The 19,109-nt window shown below is 44.5% G+C and overlaps 1 pseudogene across 1 annotated transcript; it reads right to left on the minus strand.

Annotated features, from left to right (window-relative positions):
* Positions 1-17,492: 17,492 nt before the first annotated feature.
* On the minus strand, positions 17,493-18,904 carry LOC126934215 (60S ribosomal protein L6-like; annotated as a pseudogene). The gene has a single exon (XR_007718873.1). The product of XR_007718873.1 is annotated as a 60S ribosomal protein L6-like (transcript).
* Between the last annotated feature and the right edge of the window lie 205 nt (positions 18,905-19,109).

Raw genomic sequence — 19,109 nt, forward strand, 5'->3', positions numbered from 1 at the left:
CTCCTTCCTACAAACCATGGTATTACAGAGTGGTTAATGGGTTCAGGTAGCAGCTCCACACTTTCCTGGCCATGTGAACACCAATTTAAGGCTCAGTTTCCTCATCTCTTAAGGGGAGGTGATAATTTTGGTAACATGTGTAAAGAGTTTTGGTCAGTGTCTGGAGCAGAGCAAACGTTAGGTGATGTGTGACCAAAGGCGGGGGAACTGGTAGCTCAGGCTGCAGCAGCAACAACCTCGTGAGCCAGTGGGAGGGAAGCGGCAGCTGTGGCCGAGATGAGGGGAAGCCACTGAGGACCGGGGGAAGGAGCAGCACCCCTTCCTCAGTGAAGCACGGGGACTCTGGAGCAAGCACCCGTGTTGTTTAAACAGCCCTCACTTGTCCTGTGTAGCCTAGAGAAAAGAGGGCCAAAATACCAAATAATGAAATCAAAATGTCTTTTCCACATTAAAAACTATTGTTTGTTTACAGAGCAAGAACATCAGGTATTTGTGTCATGCTTTCAAATTCATTAGATTCTCAGAACAACCCCATAAGGCACAGAAAGAAATGACCACCCCCATTTTGCAGCTGGTGGGACTGAGACTTGTGAGCTGACACCGTTTGATGAAAGTGGTAGAACCGAATTAACACCTAGTGCTTGGTCTAGGGTTTAACACCCTCTCTCAGAGCAAACCTTTCTGGAGCAAATGGAAAAAAAAATGCAGATGCCTGCCTGGAGAAGCTTTTAAACTTCCTATTCCTGAGCCCTCCTGAGACCTACTAAACAAGGATGTGCACGGTCTGAGGAAGCTCCCTCAGGGGAGCGGATACCATTGCGCTGGCACAGTGGACTGGCATCCTGGAAACCAGTAGCCACAACAGTAATGCTCCGTTTGTAGCTGTAAGAGGGTTTGGAGCAAACACCCTGGTTGTCTGCCAGCCCCAGGCACCCTCTGCCCACTCTTGCTAGGATAACTGCACTGGCCCACCGACTGGGGTTATGCCTATCAATAGTCCCCCACCCAATCCACCCTCCACTGCAACCACCCCCTGCCTCGCCCACATGCAAACCCCTGCTTAGCATTCTGCTCAGCTCGCAAGCCCCTTAGCCTGGCTGACAAACCCTGCCTGATCTGACCGCATTATCCACCGCTCTCTGCTCCCTAGCCCCCAAGTCTGCCTTCAGTCTCCAGATCTGCAGAGATCCCCTCATACCACAAGCCCTTGCACTTATGCCTCCTGCCCTTTCAAATGCCCATGGCCTCAAACCCCACTGCCCTCCCCTTCCAGTTAATGCCTCCTCCATCTGATGGCACAGGGAAGTCTCGTCAGTCCCCAGTCTAGGGCACAGTCCTTTGCTACGTGTTCTCTTAGAGCTGGGATCCCTTCTTTGGGGGAATCTCATCTCTGATTACAGCTGTACATGGAGGACTGAGTTTTTAAAAATTTAGTTCCATCTCCTCTCAACACAGAAGAGAGTTTCTGGAGAGCAGGCATCATGGGGTCTGCCCTGCTCATCGTGTCTTCTCACTGCTTGGCACTCAGTGAACGTTTGTTGAATGATATCGCATGTTATTTGTAATGGGACAAGGCAGGAGCCCAACTGCCTCCACCTCCCGATTCCCAGGAGGCAGGACGTTTGGAGGAGGCCAGAGTGATGAAGCCATTCTGACATCTGTGCTCCCGTCAAAGTGCAACGTCACTAGGTTTTATTACCACGTAATGTGCATGGCCGACATTCCCAACTTTGTGCCGTCCACATCCCCTACCCTGGCCATGAGAGACTCCCACACCACAGTCTCCTTCATCTCTCTTGGGTTTGAATTTTTATGAAGTGGAATTATTTTTGTGGTCAGAAAAGGCCATATAAATAATTTTTAGTCTGTCAGAACTGGGCAAGACTCTAAGGTAACATTAGTTCTGTCTCTAAAAATCAGAATTTGGAAGGAAGTATAAAGTATTTAATGTATGTCTATTGAAAGTATTTCAAGAAGCACTAGAAATTTATTTGAAGTTTCTCTTGGCATTCTGAAGTTGAGAAAAAGAGATAATGTCATGGTTCAAATATCGTCTCTGCCCCAGACACTGCAATGTGTTGTCAACTTTAAGGGATCTAGTGAAGAATGTGAGAGGCAGAGTGAATTCTCACAAAAGAGGCAAATGCCTTGCTGGGCTGCTTGACGGCCCTCCCTGAGATAAACAAGGAGAGCAAATCCAAGAGCCATGGTTCTGTGTGGCAGCCCTCCTGACACCTGCTTTACCCCAAACTCCACCCTGCATAAAGGCCAGGGATGGGGTGAGATTATTTGGTTTTACACAGTATTACTTTTTAAAACCCTAAGGTTTAGTAGGTTGGTGGTTTGTTTTGGGCTGTGTCAAACAATTCCCACATGAAGTGATTGCATTTGAATTTCACTTACCTATCTGAGACAATTCCTCACCTCTCCCTGCTGTGAGCCTATGTCTTAGTTTGCTTTGTGCTGCTATAACAGAATTCCACAAACTGGGTAACGTATAATGAAGGGAACTTTCTTTCTCCAGCTCTAGAGGCTGGGAAGTCCAAGATCAGGGGGTCGCATCTGGTGGAGGCTTTCTTGCTAAGTCACCCCATGGCAGAAGGGCAAAGAGACAGCGAGAGAGAGACAAAAGGGGCTAAACTTGTCCTATTATGAGGAACCCGTTCCCACAATAATGGATCCACTCACATGATAATGGCATTAATGCATGCATGAGGGCATAGCCCTCATGGCCTCATCACTTCTTAATACTGTCACAATGGCAATTAAATTTCAACATGAGTTTGGGAGGGAACACACATTCAAACCATAGCACCCTAGATTCTGGCCCAACTCTGGCTCCTTACTGGTGAGAATCTCTTTGATTATTTGAAATAAGGATCAAATAGCTGTTAAAGAATGCATGCTTTGGGCTGGGTCTGCAGAACATAGCCAAGGGCTTTGCTGACAGAAGCAGAGTAGTTAATGGCAAAAGTGTCGGGAGACTCAAACCTGACTGGGTCAGGTGACCTCATTCCCTTTATCATGAATCTTACCACATTCAAGCAATTTTTCTCTCTTTACCCCCGGTAGGCTAGACCCAATGGGAACCTACCTGCTAACCTATAATTGAGATTTTAGCATTGCATTAGGGTTGGGGGATGAAAGGAGGTCATTTTAAGCATAATAAATTTTGAGAGTTGAATAAAATGTTACCTCCTAGATTCAAAGAAAGATTGGATAGGCTGGGAGATTGGCAGACAGATTTAAAGAAATATAGTGGGCTGGTCCACCCCTGTTTCTTCTCTGTAAGGCCACTGTATAGAAATCTGTAAGAGTTTTTGTGAACATGTGACCAGCCATTATTCCAAAATGTGTCTGCCACTTGATCATTATGCTGATGAATGGGCAGATGGATGGGTGGATGAATGGATTTATCCACAGTGGCAGACACTGTCAGTGCCCTGCCCATATTCTCTGTTTTCATTTCTACACTCCAAAACCTGCTTATTTCCCACACCTGCCACTCTGTCTCTTCAAGCCTTTATCTGGCTGGGAAAGCACATCAGGCCTAGGAGCCAGAAAAGGAGAGTTGCTGCGCTGGAAGCAGACTTCAGCCCATGATGGATGGGGATGTGGTAGATAAAGACCCAGTCTCAGTTGGGTGATTCTGAGGCGTTTCTACACAGCAAGAGTAACCCCCAGTTGCCCTCAGTGATAACTGACAATGCACTCTTTTTTTTTTTTTTTTTTTTTGAGATGGAGTCTTACTCTGTTGCCCAGGCTGGAGTGCAGTGGTGTGATCTCGGCTCACTTCAACCTCCTCCTCCAGGGTTCAAGTGATTCTCCTGCCTCAGCCCCCCAAGTAGCTGGGATTACAGGTGCACACCATCATACCCAGCTAAAATTTTTATGTATTTTCGTAGAGGCGGGGTTTCACCATGTTGGCCACGCTGGTCTCAAACTCCTGATCTCAAGTGATCCACTTGCCTCAGCCTCCCAAAGTGCTGGGATTACAGGCATGAGCCATTGTGCCCAGCTGATAACACACCTTTATTGCCTTTTTTCCTTCCCTATCTCCTTTCCCATTTTCCCCTTAATGTTTCCTGGGATCACCTTCCAAATGAACTCTTGTACTCAAATCCTTATTGTGGAACATGCTTCTGAGGAACCCAAACTAAGACATCCATCTCACTGACTGCTCTGTGCATGTGACTGAAAAGTCCCCAGTGTCACCCTTTAGCCCTCTGCTTCCTAAAAACAAGAATAATATAGTTGGAAGAAAGGTGACAGCTAACTCACACATCATTGGATTAGTACCTAACCCTATCAAAGCGCATCATCACCAGGTCTTATTGCCAAGCAATGTGGTGGCTGACAGTGTTGACCCTCCTGCCATCAGCAACCCCCATCCTAACCACGAGCAACTTCCAAGTTCCTCTTTAGCTCCATTGGCTTTGAATTTTTATGCGGCACATTGTTTAATCTGCACCTAACTGGAACAGTATTAAACTCATTCTTGATTACTTCTCTCTGGAAACTCTCATCTTATTAAGTATTTAACAGAAGTTCACATTCATTACTGAAGCCGATCAGGCTCTGTTATTTAATGAATGAAAAGAGGACTAATGCCAGACCCACAAACCCATTTTCCTGGCCAACCTTCTTTGACAATGCAGCTTTCCTTACTCTAAGGTTGTCATGTTTGTTAAAAGAACAGTCCGTTCAGCTTTTTTCTGATTATTAACGCTCTAAATTCTCTACAGATGCTCGGAATACCTGCAGTAATTTCTAACAACACTAAAGGAGTGGTTCTCAGCCATAGCTGTGCATTAGAATCATCTGGGAAGCTTTTGTTGCAAGGGTTCCTGGGCCCCACTACAGACCAATCAAATGGCGATGTGCAGGCAGCAGTATTTTAAGTCTCCAAGTGGTTCTAATATGCAAACAAGGATGAGAACCACTGATTTAGGGGAACAGAGTTTCTATAAGGCTTTGAACACCAGCTCTCCCAGGAGCTACAGATTTGGAAAAGCAGGAAGAGGTAAAAGTGTCATTGATGACAGACCAAGTGAAATAGCACACATCTAAATAACATAGTCACTGCATTTGTGGCCTACCCTATGCTTGACTCTACCCTTTACTCACGCTTCACTCTCTGCGCTTGAGCCAAGGGACCTCAGGATGCCCCTCATCAACCATGTAATGATCTTTTGCTCTCATAATATAGCAAAGACTTCTCCCCAGAGAAATTTCAAATCAGGAATTTTATTTTCTCACATGCAAGTTGAGCTTCATGTAGTCTCATTTCTCATGCATTTTAATTTCCCTATCTTCAGAGCTGAGTAATTTGTGCTCCTGGGTGATTTTTGAACCTTCAGGTATTAGATGAATGTGGCTGCCTTTGTCCCTGGGAAGTTATCCTACAGAAGGTGTTTCTCACATCCCCAGAGTCCAAAAAATCAAAATGGAACCTAAATGCTGTGACATTTCTTTATGACTGAGCTCTACCCAGGGCTGTCCCTTTATGGGCTTAGGGCCCTGGAGGATTTCTTTAAGCCTGATAATGTATAAACTTTATACAACCTTATAAGACTTTACAAAATCATAGTGATTATTTAGGATTCCAAACTAAGGTAACATAATTTAAGTGAGTCCTTGAGCCTTATTTTTTTTTTTTTTTTTTTTTTTTTTTGAGAGGGAGTCTCGCTCTGTCGCCCAGGCTGGGATGCAGTGGCCGGATCTCAGCTCACTGCAAGCTCCGCCTCCTGGGTTTACGCCATTCTCCTGCCTCAGCCTCCCGAGTAGCTGGGACTACAGGCGCCCGCCACCTCGCCCGGCTAGTTATTTTTTGTATTTTTTAGTTGAGATGGGGTTTCACCTTGTTAGCCAGGATGGTCTCGATCTCCTGACCTCGTGATCCGCCCGTCTCGGCCTCTCAAAGGGCTGGGATTACAGGCTTGAGCCACCGCGCCCGGCCGAGTCCTTGAGCCTTTTAAGATGTTTTTATCATTCTCAGCAAACTATCGCAAGGCCAAAAAACCAAATACCACATGTTCTCACTCATAGGTGGGAATTGAACAATGAGAACACTTGGACACAGGAAGGGGAACATCACACACCGGGGCCTGTCATGGGGTTGGGGGACGGAGTGGGGGGATAGCATTAGGAGATACACCTAATGTCAATGACGAGTTAATGGGTGCAGCACACCAACATGGCACATGTATACATATGTAACAAACCTGCATGGTGTGCACATGTACCCTGGAACTTAAAGTGTAATAATAATAAAAAAAGATGTTTTTACATGTTGGCATGTATCTGCATTTTTTCAGAAGGGGGAGACAGTCTGTAGCTTTTTTCAAATTCTCAAACAGGCTTGTGACTTCACACAGTTTAAGAATTAGCAACTTCATGCTTTCCTCTCTTGCCCAAGAGCCCAAATACAGACTTCTTGATGTGAAAGGGACTAATGTTGAGCCTCCTGGTCTCTTCCCTCACTTTGTTCCCTTCTCCTACCACCTTCCCCCTCACCATCTAGGGGCTCTAGAATGTTACAGGATATAGGTTTCTGGTCACCAAAGAGGAGGCCTAAGGCCACAGAGCACCTGAAAGTCAAGGAGACAAAGTGATCCAGCTCCCAGGATCCAGCAGTTCTTCAGAAAAAAAGATTTGGTATGGGTTCTCTGGTGGTGCATGAGATCCCAAGCAAACGCTGTCCCAGACTAACATAACTCCAGGCTGAGAGCTGGCTTAGCTGGAGAGAACAAGCCTCCCTTTCTTATGCAAGCACATGTGATCCTTTTCTTACCCCAAATTCTTAAAGGCATGAAAAGTGGTCATTTGTCACTGTCAGGCTTCCCACTGTATCAAAGCAGACACTACGATGAAATCCCACCTCAGCATACACCTCACTCCCTCACCTTGGAAAGGGTGAGTCTCCCAGTTTCTCTGGTGCGATGCGATGTTGGGGGGAATCAATAATGTCTCACCTTCAGGGTGAGACGCAGGACTCTGTAAGTTCCATAAAGGGGAGGGGGACTGTGTGTATGGGGGGATGGTGGCATGGGGAGAGGGTGCCAACATTTATTGACTCTCTAGTATGTGCCAGGTGTGTGCTATACCCTTCAATCATGATCACTGCCTGGTGAGCAACTGCTACACAAGGTCACACTGTTGGGCTGGAAAAATTCTCAAGTCCATGAGACTTACTCTTAAAAGAGGAAGAATAAACCTTTTTAGTGCCTGTGACAATGACCGCCAATTGCACCTAGTATTTCATGCTTTTTCTTTAGCAGCACTGCCCAGTAAAACTTTGAGATTAAAATGTTCCATGTCTGTAATGTCCCATGTGGTCATCATGAGCCACATGTGGCTACTGAGCACTTAAAATGGAGCTAGGCTGACTGAAGAACTGAATTTTAAATTTCATTTAATTCATTCAAATGTAAATGGCCACATGTGCTAGTGGCTACTCTATTGGACAGTACAGTTCTAAGGTAGATCTGATTTTTAGCTAGACCCATGGTCCCCTGAAATGATGCCTCTAATTCACAGCCTGTATTGCAGTCACGTGATTAAGTTTTGACCAGTAGATGCAAGGGGGGTGATATAGGCCACTTCCAGGCTATGCCCTCGAGGGAAGGGCATGCCCTCCACATTGCCTTTTACTCCCTCCTGCTGGCTGGCCCAGGCTGTGGCCGTGAAACATCTGAAATCATGAAGACAACACCTTAAGGAGAATACAGCAATAACATAAAAGGAAACTGGGTCCTGGAGGATGCTTTCATGAAGCTGTGCCCTAATTACAGCTCAGACATCTATGTGTGAGAGAAATAAAAATTCCACTTCATGTAAGCCACTGTCATTTTGGGTCTCTGTGACTCTGAGCCACACCTATCTTCTATCCTAGCAGACATAGTCTTCCTCCCTCTTACAGAGGCTGGGGAAAACAAATGTCCTATGTATGAATTTCAAAGCTGCTGTCAGATATTTATGCAGCTTAAGGGCAGAGGTATTTGTGGAGCCTCTGCCCAGCAAAGCACTGCAAAGGCAGACCTGAGTTTAGTGGGACATAAGGTTATGGAGAGCCAGTTTCTGTGCACAAGAAAGAAATCAGGATTTGGGGGGAGAAGACTGGCTCTCAGAGAAGGGAGAAGGGCCTGGAGAGAGGAGGGACCTGAGAAACAGCATCAGGATTGGCCTAAGGGTTAATACAGTCAGCAGGACAGTCCCCAGGGCAGGAATAACAGATGGGCTTTCTCAGCAATGGCATCTGTTGTCCCTGTGCTGAACTGTATTGCAGGCAACCCCTTGCTTGCTCCAAACACTACTGCATAGTCCAGCCTTGTGTGGATGGTGCTTTGGAGAAAATTAAGGAATTGGGGCAGCATTCAACATGGAACAAAGCAATATGAGGAACACAGCAGTCTTAGGAGGAAAGACATGGGGTTCACTCAGGAGTGCAGAGGAATGGAGAAATCTGAGCAAGAGGAGACTAGGAGAAAAGGAAGCTCCTTGAGAGTTCCAGCAAACTCTTCAGGAAGAGAAACGCTGGCTTCCACCAAATGTGGGATGGGGGTTCCTGCCACTTCACTTGAATGTTAGAGAAAAGCATTACCCCAGAAGTGTGTATGGCCTGCAGCATCCAGGCAGTTGACACTTGGTTTTGCAGTTCCTCATGGGACCATCTTTCCTCCTGGCCAACTCCCAAAAACCTGACAGCCAAGTTGGGAAGAGAAATGAATGTTTCTTCCATGCTTTCTCTAACTTGGCTTGGATTAAAGGAGAACTGCTCCTCTTAAATCAAGAGTACACAATCATTAGGAGGAGTGAGAAAATCTGTAGTTGGTAGAGGGCCAAAGTGGATTGGTGAGCCTGGTAGTTGGAGACAGTCAGAACAGGAGTTTGGGAATTCTGGGTTTTAGATGGGCCAGAATCCCATATCCCAACTGGCTCCTGAGACAGAACATGGAACACTTGCAGAAAGGTGTTAGATGTTGTTTCTGCTAATAGTAACACTGTAGTTAATGTTCAAATATATTCTCTGTTTACGCTTGTTCAAGTGATGGAATTTTAGGAGCTACACCTGGGGTAATAGAAAGGTGACAGGTGTTTCCTTGGTAATTCTCCTGAATATGGTTCTATCACATCTCTAGTAAAATTCAGATATAGACTTAAGGTTGGGACCCACTGGAAAAGGATCATTTGGGAATAAAAATCTTCACGTTTATTGAGTGCCTTCTATGTGCCTGCATGCTGCTAGACACTCTACATTAGTATAGTCTTCACAATCCAATGATGTAGCTTTATTTACATATTAATAAGGAAACTGAGGCTAAAGAGGTTGACAATTCGACCTAAAGTCACACAGTGAGTACGTGGTATGGTTGGGTTCTGAACTCAGACTGACTGCCATGGAGTCCACATACTTAGCCACTACCATTTTCTACCTCTTTGCTCTGGGGGTGTTGTACTTAGGCACTGGGTGCACACACCCCTTCAGAACCACACAGGGTCTTCCCATGAGCATGAAACTGCACAGAGGACTATATTCTCAAATGGCAAAGAGCCTGGGGTGAAGCTATACAACTATTAACGAGCAACCTAGAAGTTTTTGCTTTTATTAGTTATATACACCTCTTTATCAACTTAGTTACTAGTCACATCATAACAACCATAAAAGCAGAACATTTTCAAAGCATTTCTCTTATTTGATATTCCTAGTAGCCTGAATTCCAGGCAAACAAGATTTTATCGTAATCTGAAAAATAAATGGTCATTTCCAACCCCAACTTTAACTTTACTGAACATGTAGCATACTCGTTTTATTATTCATTGCCTGCCAAAGCCACACATTTTCACTAAATCTTGCAATTAGTGGAAAAACTATATTTTAAATACATACGTATAGTAGGTGTGCTGAGTATAAGCCTTAATGAAATTCATTTTAAAACAGTGGCGTATCTGCTTGAAGATTGTATGAAGTACATTTCCCCGTGTCTTGTCTTAGGTTAATAAATACCTAGCTTAACTTCTGGCTTCTATCATTGCAAACCCTACCAAGTAAAATAATATATCTAATGATTCTGGAAGAAGACATTTTCTTCCATTTTGAGGAGTGTCTTTTACCTTGGGATTATGAATTTGAGGTTTATCTGATAGTGACTTTGCATGACCAAAAATGCTTTGGAGATTATGACATTAATTTTTAAGGAGGAGGAGGTTCAGGACTGTTGTCTTGCTGTGTAAAAATATGTATTTTAAACATGTAATTCATTTTCAATTCTACGTTTTGTGTATATAGAGTCCATATTGCTGCCTTGGTAGAAAGCAAGAAAGAGGGTTTTTACATTTTCTGTTATATTAGTTACATCAAATGTTATAAAGGAGATAGAATTGAACAGCTTGTAACTGTACTGAATCTGATTTTCATTTCATAAGATTTATAGAGTGATGTGAGAGTTTAACCTTGTCCTAAAAAGGCTCTTAAATGGAAAACATGTCAGCTGTATTGAAAAAGGGCCTCAAAGAGCTTCTCCCTGCAGGAGTCAGAACTTGTATGGTATCATCAGCTAGTCTCAGTGCCGCTGGTGAAATGTGATTTCTCAGATAAAACAGCATCCCAAGAAATGACATTTACAAAACGTGGTTCTAGCCAGTTTGGAGCAAGAATTCACACATTCACACTGCCATCCTCACTGCTGGCAGAGACCAAATTGAGAATATTTTTAGCAGGAAGAGCTGGCACTTGGCTCTGAATCCCATGGCTAGCGCCTGTGGAGAAACAGATAAGGAGTTGTATGGTTTGCTCCTAATAACCATGTTCCCTTGACATTGTAAAGTTTTGCACAAAATTACCCAGAAGGCGTAAGAAAATACTCTTTACTGCAGTAAACCACTCCTGTACATGGAAAGTATATAGTGAGCATTGGAGAGATCAGGGTTTCCTTTTCCAAAGTTTTTGGAACAGACTCCAGGTTTCTTTCCACCCAGCGAAAAGCTGCTACAACACTTAGCAGGGTGGGGTGGGAATGATTAAAATTTGTTTGTTTTAAATGTGAATCATGACAAACCTAGAAATTAAAAACTTAGAGAAAAACTTATCTGAGCAAGGATAGTCGCCAAAAAGCTCAGAGCAAAATTGAAGAAAAAAAAATAAAAAGTCCTGATGCTCCAAGACTTCAGACTTGTATGCATCTGGTACTGTCGAGAGATGCCCTACACTGAACTGTCTCCCCCCGGGCCAGGCGGCGCCTCAAACATTCCCCACAGCCTCCTTTTAGGTGAGGGCACAACTCTGCGAAGCTCCAGGTAGGATCAATGTTATCTGGAAGAGGGGATATGTTAATCCCAAACTGCTGATTGTCAAACTATCAGAGTCCTTAAGGAATTGGTCTAAGGGTAAGTTTGGAACGTAGAAACTGAGTGGAGAAGGGAAAGGAGATCAAGAAATGGGTTTTGAGCACGAGACAGGGCAGAGCTGGGCATGAAAGGGGCCCTTGAAAACCAAGGGAGATTGGGTGCCTAAATTTTGGGAATAGGAGATGGGATAGAAGCTCCTACATTAGTTCTCATTGACTATGACCCAGGTATGCAGAGTTTTTTAAAGCCAGTTTTTCATAAGCTGTTATGCAACACTTGTCTTCATCTGTCAGGGAGCCTGCAAACCCAGTTGCACCACACAGTGGTGTGACTGTTTTTGTCCCATCTACAAAGCTCTGGTTTTAGTGGCTCTGCCAATCACAGCTGTTTCTGGATTGTTCACAGGGACCGAGCACGGGAGCAGCGTGGGCGGCTGAATTCCATAGAAGCAGAGACCTCATTGTGACCATCAGCCCAACCTGCTTTCATGGGGTTTTCACCAGAGCTTCCCACAACAGCTAAATAAGGGGAGCATTTCTCCCTCGGGCCCCTGTCTGATGCCTCCTGTCCTCTAAGAGGGGTAGAAAGTGAGAGGAAAAAGCTTAGCAAGTCTGAATTATCCTCAGCCCAGGGGATAACCAGGAACAACTGGGGTTCTCCCGGATATTCGCTGACCGTCCTCCCCTCGTGCTCTGCTTTGTAGACCTATCACTCAATGGGCCCTGAGTCAGGGGTAATTTACTAGCTAATTTACCAGTCTCGCTGCTTCACAGTGGGTGGAAGCTTCCAACTGGCTTGCAGCCCTCTCAAGTTTAAAAAAAAAAAAAAGCCTATTTTCTGCCATATTGAGCTTTTAGGCTCTAGGCAGAACTTTAATAAACTGAGCCCCAAAGGACGTCCCTCACATAGGGGGCTCTAGACAGCAGCCCTGACGCATGGGCCGATCTATTTCTTGCCTAAATTAAAAAAGTCCAAGTCTATTTTTTCCCCTTTCTGGGAAGCTGACCGAAACAAGTAAGGATATGCTATAAATGCCTTTCAAGACTCGACTTGCAGGTTCTAATTATAATTAAGATGATAATATTACTTTGAATTTGCGCTGTCTTTCTTCCAGAGTGCTCCGAGCGCTCTCAGCTGCGTGATGGCAGGTATTACGCCCTCATGTGTATCTACTTGCAGCTTCTAATTACACCTTCTTTTGATTCTGAACTCACCTTCCTTCCCTGAGCCTGAGGCACAAGGGCCGCCTCACTGGGCTAACTTCCCTCGGTGTCTGGCCTGCCCTCCATTCAAGTTACCTGCTGGAGGAGGTTCCCCTCGGCGGGGCCCCTGAGAGCTGGGCCTGACCCGCAGGCCTTTGCAGATTCACTGGCTTCCTCAGGCCCCATCCTGCTGGGAGCCTCTCCGCTGTCGTCACCCTCACTCCCTAGACTCCTGGGTGCCAGAGAGTGAGCCTGGCTTCCTGCCCTGTCTCCAGGGAAGGGCTCCTCTCTGAAGGTGCTCCACACCCAAGCCTGCCCTCAGTGGACTCTCTGCCCTCATTGCCCCATCTCCAGGACAGGGGCAGGCTTGGACTTGCTCATGTCCTGCTATCCCGTGCTGGGATCACACAGAAGCTTTGTGTGGTCTTCCAGGATCCCTTTGAATGTGCGCTGCAGGAGGAAACTCCAGCAGACTCTGACTTTTCTGGTCCCTCTGAGCTAAAAGAGTCCTACAGTCACTGAAGCCCTGAAATGTAATCTCATTTCAGAAATCAAATGTCCAGTCCTGTGGAATAACAAAAACTCTAAACTGAGAAAGATTTAGAGTCCTCATCTTTCTCCCAGCTCAGGCCTACTGGGTGGGGCAGTTGTGACTGACTCTCCTTCCCCTCTCCTCCCTTCAGCTGCTGACTATAGTTCCCCAGGGTTGGAGGAAGAGGAAGGAAATCTAGAGAAAGGTGCAAGAAAGTTCCAGGGTGGGCCTTCTCAGGACTTAACTGGTATTAAAGTTCAATCTTCCTCAGTAACTCCCTCCCCCTCATCATCACTGAGTTCTCTCACCTGTGGGTCACAGGCGAAAGGTCGACGCATCGCAATCCCGGCAGCTGCCTGTGCTTCCTTGGTTCCTGGAAATCCAGCAACATCTCTAATTCTCCTGGCTGAGGTTCCTTTACCCCCAGGGCACTCAGTGAGCCAGCTTCCAAGTCCCTGCCTTCATCCTTTCCCCATTTCCCCAGCCCAGTAAAGCCCTCTGTCCGTGCGCCTCCATCTGAAGACCTTTCAGGTTTTCAAGGCTGGTCCAATCCAGTCTGCTCCCCAGACTGAAGCTGATACACATTAAGTTCTCCTTAAGCCCCTCTATTGTGAGAGGAAGGAGCTGCATCCTCCATTTATCCCCACTGTGTGCACAGGCACTGGAGCTTTCTCCAAAAATCCTCCCTGGAAACCTTGTCCTTTCACTTCCATTTTCAACTCTACTTTTAATATGGATCTTGGAGAGGGGGTTAAGAATAATCTGTTTTTTTCCTGACTCTGTGGGCCTCATTTTGGAACATGGTTTCTGTTGTCTTGGTTCTTTAGATGTAACCCAAACACGGTAGGAGAGGGAAGCATGAGCAGAAGTCTTCCCTGGCCTCCCTTTGGGACTTTTTTTTTTGAGACAGAATCTCGCTCTGTCGCCAGGCTGGCGTGTAGTGGTGTGACCTCGGCTCACTGCAACCTCTGCCTCTCAGGTTCAAGCGACTCTCCTGCGTCAGCCTCCCAAGTAGCTGGGACTACAGGTGCACACCACCACGCCCAGCTAATTTTTGTATTTTTGGTAGAGACGGGGTTTCACCATGTTGACCTTGTGATCCGCCTGCCTCAGCCTCCCAAAGTGCTGGGATTATAGGTGTGAGGCACTGTGTCCGACCCCTTTGGGACTTTAACATCACATGTTCCCAGGGGCTCTGATTGTTAGAATACAGATTGTCTCCACTTCCAAGCTGGGGCTTTTATGAATCCATAGTGTTAAATCTCTGGAGGAAAATAGGAGGATGATGTCTGTGTGTGAAAATCAGTACAGGTGTAGGTAGTCTTCCTCAGCCTCCACTAAAATTTACTTAGGCTTTCTAGCAAGAGCAAGAGAGCCATGATGTTTGGGATAGTTTTATGAATGTATCTTCTGGGTGCTTGGTACCCAGAAGTTTATTTCACCCAATCCCAATCTGTTTCCCTAATGACACAACTATGATGTATCTTGGAATACTTACCCCTTCTGTTAGTATCATCCAGGGGTCTAAAGGAACGGTTTGAAGAAGCATTCATATATTTTGGAAAATTATAGTCTAAGACACTGCCCAGTATATTACCTTGTATATAATACCTGTAATATACTACTTATTATATAAAAGGTAATATAAAGAGGCCAGGTGGGGTGGCTCACACCTGTAATCCCAGCACTTTGGGAGACCGAGGTGGGTGGATTTCTGAGCTCAGGAGTTCAAGACTGGCCTGGGCAACACGGTGAAATCCCATCTCTACTAAAATACAAAAAGATTAGCCGGGTGTGATGGTGTGTGCCTGTAGTCCCAGCTACTCAGGAGGCTGAGGCAGGAGAATTGTTTGAACCCAGGAGGTTAAGGCTGCAGTGAGACAAGATCATGCCACTGCACTCCAGCCTGGGTGACAGAGTGAGACTCTGTCTCCAAAAAAAAAAAAAAAAAAAAGTAATATATTGAGCAGTGTCTTTGACTATCATTAGTTACCTTCTGTTAAATGTAAACATATGATAAAACAACTACTGATGTTTAGTGCTAGAAAATATTTCTATCCACAAGCAAACATTTATGCTTCCTTTTATTTGCCAGTGAGAACTATACAACTTGATGTATTTCTTATTTTGCTTTCCTACCAGGAAGCTCAGCACTAAATTTAGTGTTCAATTGCAGCAACTAATTCATCCCAGCAATCTGGTGTGTTTATCTCGTTTCACTTTTATTTAGTTTCTGTTATTTTTCTCTTTTTAAAAGCTTTTGTTGGCCGGGTGCAGTGGCTCATGCCTGTAATCCAAGCACTTTGGGAGGCTGAGGTGGGCGGGTCATGAGATCAGGAGTTGGAGACCAGCCTGGCCAATATGGTGAAACTCCGTCTCTATTAAAAATACAAAAAAAAAAAAATAGCCGGGTGTGGTGGTGCGCATCTGTAATCCCAGCTACTTAGGAGACTGAGGCAGAAGAATTGCTTGAACTCAGGAGGTCGGAGTTTGCAGTGAGCAGAGATCACACCACTGCACTCCAGCCTGGCGACAGAGCAAGACTCTGTCTCAAAAAAAAAAAAAAAAAGCTTTTGTTATGGTTTTAGATATATTCTAACGTTGTAAACCACCTCCAATCCTGTTTTTTTTTTTTTTTTGTAGTTGTCAGGATGTATAATAAATCCAAAATAAATATGAATAAAACTCACATTTGTTCATTCTTTCAAAATTGTTTATTGATCACCTCCTACATGTCCAGCATTTTGCTAGGTACTAGGAGAAACTCTGGAGGGCAAACAGACCAGCACTCCCCTTGGAGAGCTCACAGGCACCAGATTCCCATGCAGGAGGAGAGCAATGAAAACCCAAGGCCCCAGGGAAAGAGCCTGAGAAGAAAAATGATGAAAGTTTGGAGTTGTAGCAGCCAGGAGAAACAAGTGTTTCCCAAGAAAAGGTAAATCCTCTGCTGCAAAGAGACCAAATAAGACAAGAACTGAGATGTGCACATTTGGCAACAAGAAGGTCACTAGCTACTCTGCCAAGTGCAATTTCACTGGAATATTAAATGAGAGATAAAGAAATACGGTCATTAAGTGTCAACAACCCCCTTCACAAAGTTTGGCTGAGGCAGAGAGAGACCGTGTGGGCCACTGGGGAGAATGTGATGATTTGTGCTAAAAGTGGCTCAGCCCCATCAGGTACCATCTTGGTAATGTCAAATGATTATTTGAATTCCTGTTAATATCCAAGTCTTCTTGATGGTCTGGGAGACTTGGACTATCAGGTCGATGAGAGAGGAAAAACACTTCAGTTGCTCATTGCTTGGCTATCTTCTATTCTCTTAAATATCACTGTGGCTGTGGCTGCTGTCTTCCCAGAGTACCCAAGAACCCATGAGCACCTTAAGGACTCTATTCTTAACTCAGACATCTGGCACGCTTGGCTGCCAGTATACCGCTGGACTCCATCCCAGTTCAACTTAAGAACACCACACTTTATAAAATCTGCACGATCAATTCCTCTGCACATCAGAGGAAGTGGAGTTGACCAACAAGCCCCATGAGCATGGGAAACACATTTACATTCCATTTTTCCAGGTCTGGGTTTATGTCCCTGCAGACCTCTGCTGGTTGGTTTCCGTATTCACCTGGCATTAGCTTGATTCATCATAAGGATGGCTCTAATGACATGACAGCAATCTGCGTTGTGATTTTAGTGTTGTGAACCTAAAAACAGTCCACGTATCTTCAAGGCAAGCATAAGGGTCATGTGAGGCCTTTCCAAATTTATTTTCCTAATTATTGAAAGAAAAGTGGTAACTTTCTCCAAAATCACAGCAACTCAATATATAACTAATTACATGATATTCTGCCTGCTATTCCTCCTCTATCATGTACTTAACTTGCACATCACATAAATGTTCAACAACTATCTCCTATTTTATAATGAGAGTTGTGCAATTGCTTACATTTCTTTCTTTATCTTGGCTGCCAGGAAGCTCATGTACAGGTGTTATTTTCAGATACAGCAACCTTCTTGAATTTTTCAGTTGGCACATTTATTTATCCACTTTCTTTGAGTCTATTTTTAAAATGTTTCCTCATTTTTTTTTTTTACTTACTATATAAGATATTTTTGGAAGCTGATTCATACCTTTTTTGAAAATGAGGCAGGGAATAAATGAAATGAATGGATAATTATGCATTCCTCAGTTCCTTCTGCTTTCAGCTTACTCTCATTTGTGATATGGAAGGAATTCTTGTTTTCAAAGATAAACTCCTTGCTATTTTACCAAAGACTTCAGGTGTGTGTATGTGTGTAGCAAGATGCATTGTAGCACAATAGTTGAGAATGTGAACTCCAAAGACAGACCGCATGGGTTCAAATCCCAAAACTTCCACTTCCCAGCCTGGTGCCCTTAACCAAATTTCTTTCTTTTCTTTTTTTTTTTTTTTTTTTTTTGTAGTTAGCTATTTAATGAGGTTCTTAAGACATTTAGAACACCAATTTGTGAGGATAAATTCCATTCGTCAGGGCAAACACAGATCGCAGGTAGCCCTGGAGCTGAGGAACAGCTTTGATTTTTGGTAAAATTTGTGAGTCCATAGCTTTCTGATCAATCTCACACTGCTCTGTAATCTCGTATTTCTCTTTTTCTGTGTCGAAGATCTCACCTTCCTGGTGTCTGGGCTTCTGCAGCTTCTTCTTGAAGTAAGCATCAGTAAGATGTTTTGGGATTTTTACACTGCTGATATCGATTTTGGTTGAGGTGGCAATGACAAATTTCTGGTGTGTTCTTTGTAGAGGAACTCGATTGAGGACCAGAGGTCCAGTCACAGGTAACAAGCCACTAGCCAGCTGCTTCAGGAAAACCACCCTCTTGCCCCTGTGGCATTCAGCGAGGATGATCAGAATGGTCCCGGGGGTAATGCTGGCTCGCAGTTTTCTCACGTGCTGATTGAAGGGTTTTTTGCCGTGGCTCAACAGCTTTCAAGGCACATCTTCAGTAGGATAATATCTAGGCATTTTGCGAAGTTTAACCACCCGGGTACCGCCGTTCTTGTCACCACCAACTGGTTTTGTAAGAGTTGCAAGAACCTTCTTTTCCTTTTCAACCTTGGATTTAGCGGCTGAGTACTTCCTGTTGTACATGGCCTTTCTGGAACACATGGCAGATCGGGAATACCTGCCAATTCCTCTGACAAGGACAGGGTTGCGGCTGCAGTGGGGCTTCCCCTTCTTGGGCTTCTTAGCCTTGAGGTTACCCTTTTTCACCTTGCCACCAGCATCAGCCTTCTTGGCTTAGGGTTTCTTCTCTTTAGTGTCTGGCTTCTCAACTTTTTCGCCTGCCATCTTGCAAGATGGGAAAGAGAACTAACCCAAATTTCTTTCTTAATTCTGTGGACCTTAGTTTTAATTATAGAGAGTAATAATACTTACCTTATACTATGATTGTGAGGATGAAATGCTAATACATTAATACATGTAAAATGCTTGGAACATTAATGGTTATTGTTGGTGTGGGCAGGGCAGGGAGGTGGTGCTGGAAATCAAGTCCCTCTCCAAAGGTGGAGAGAAGGTGGCACTACTGGCTGCCCTCGGTTCCTCCCTTCCTCCCTCCCTCTTGCTACTTTAGCCAGACTGTAGAAGGGGGCTGGACAGTGGTAACTGGTTTAGAAATTTCCCTACTCTGCACAGCAGGCCTCGGTTTCCTGGTCAAGGTCCTTGCTCCACATGATCTCATTCTAATTTTCCCTACTTTACTTATTGAACCAAAAAACTCCATAGGGACTTATGTCTATTCTTATTTTAATCCATCTCTTGAGCTTTTCACTCCAATGGCTTTTTATAGGCTTTCTCTTTGCTTTTTGTTATTACTAGTCAGTCACTTTTATTTTTATATTTTTTAGTTATATATGTTTTATATTTGATATTTTATAGTTATATATGTTCATCATTAGAAGAGACAAATAGTCCTAGAAGGCAATCTTTTGTTCCCTTCCCCACAGAAGTAACTTTCAGCTCTTTTTAGCTGACTATTTGGGATT

The sequence above is a fragment of the Macaca thibetana genome, chromosome 13, assembly GCF_024542745.1.
Source record: "Macaca thibetana thibetana isolate TM-01 chromosome 13, ASM2454274v1, whole genome shotgun sequence".
Classification (NCBI taxonomy): domain Eukaryota; kingdom Metazoa; phylum Chordata; class Mammalia; order Primates; family Cercopithecidae; genus Macaca; species Macaca thibetana.